Genomic DNA, 1,708 nt, shown 5'->3' with positions numbered 1-1,708 from the left:
CAGGTCTCATTATGGTTTATTGATGAACAGTTGCTAAGAGCACTGCATTCTTTTGTCACCAGGGAGTTCTTATTCCACTAGCCTTGTGATGCCTGTGGCTTGCAGGCTGATATGCCTAAACTGTTAAAAATAGAAGTTAAAATTGAACCTTGTCATACTAGGTTTAGGTTTTATCCTGAAGGCAATACAAAGTTATTGAGAGATTATAAGCTGGGAAGTCATATATCAGTTTTTATTTTAGGAATAAAATAAAATTGCCCATCAACCTACAACAGTGTGATCCTCCTAGAACAGACAGGAAAGCAAAGACAGAGGAAATGGGGAGTAGTTGAGCTGTTCTAGCAGTAGACAAGATATGTAACAAATATAAATGGCAATTAGAGTGTATTAGAGAAGTAGAATGGAACCGTGTCAGATGATACAATTTGCAGATTTTGTGTTTCAGCCAGATAAGGAAGGTAAGAGAGCTGGAGTGAACTAAGATTATTTCCGTTATTTCTTGCTTGGTAAATAGTGATACAGATGATTTAAAGAGTGCTTACCTCTGCCATTCTCAGTGGATTACATGAATTAATTAATTCATATAATCATCCCAGGAAATTTATAAAAAAGGTATTTTCATTATCATCATTCTATGGAAGAGAATATGGAGCCACAAAGAAGTTAAGCAACTTTCCCATAGGTAATCAGTGGCAGAAATGGGTTTTGGATCTATTCAACTTCAAAGTCCATATTTTTAAGTTGTTTTGCAAATCATGACAGAACGAATGGGTCTTATGTATCATGACAGGGAATATAAGAGGAGTAAGTGAGGTAAAGAGAGGAATTCCTACTGAGATTTAGCTGGTGGTGATTGTTCCAATAGAAATTTGGGTGTACACATGACCCTTCTTTTCACTACATCTGTATCTTTGGGGTAAATACCCAGGAGTGCAATTGCAGGGTCATAGGGAAGTTCTATTTTTAATTTCTTGAGGAATCTCCACACTGTTCTCCAAAGAGGCTGCACCAACTTGCATTCCCACCAACAGTGGAAGAGGGTTCCCCTTTCTCCACATCCCCTCCAATACATGTTTCCTGTCTTGCTAATTTTGGCCATTCTAACTGGTGTAAGGTGATATCTCAATGTGGGTTTTTTTTTTTTTTAAGATTTTATTTATTTATTTGACAGAGAGAGACAAGTAGGCAGAGAGGCAGGCAGAGAGAGAGAGGAGGAAGCAGGCTCCCTGCTGAGCACAGAGCCCGATGCGGGACTCGATCCCAGGACCCTGAGATCATGACCTGAGCCGAAGGCAGCGGCTTAACCCACTGAGCCACCCAGGCGCCCCCCTCAATGTGGTTTTAATTTGAATCGCCCTCAGGGCTAGTAATGATGAACATTTTTTCATGTGTCTGATAGCCATATGTATGTCTTTATTGGAGAAGTATCTGTCCATATCTTCTGCCCATTTTTTGATATGATTGTCTGTTTTGTGTGTGTTGAGTTTGAGGAGTTCATTATAGATCCTGGATATCAACCTTTTGTCTATACTGTCATTTGCAAATATCTTTTCCCATTCTGTGGCTTGCCTCTTTGTTTTCTTGACTGTTTCCTTTGCTGTGCAAGCTTTTGATTTTGATGAAGTCCCAAAAGTTCATTTTTGCTTTTGTTTCCTTTGCCTTTGTAGACCTATCTTGAAAGAAGTTGCTGTGGCTGATATTGAACAGA

This window comes from Mustela putorius, unplaced genomic scaffold (genome assembly GCF_011764305.1).
Source record: "Mustela putorius furo isolate JIRA1106 unplaced genomic scaffold, ASM1176430v1.1 tig00000450_pilon_pilon_pilon, whole genome shotgun sequence".
Lineage (NCBI taxonomy): Eukaryota > Metazoa > Chordata > Mammalia > Carnivora > Mustelidae > Mustela > Mustela putorius.
This window is presented reverse-complemented; position numbering follows the sequence as displayed.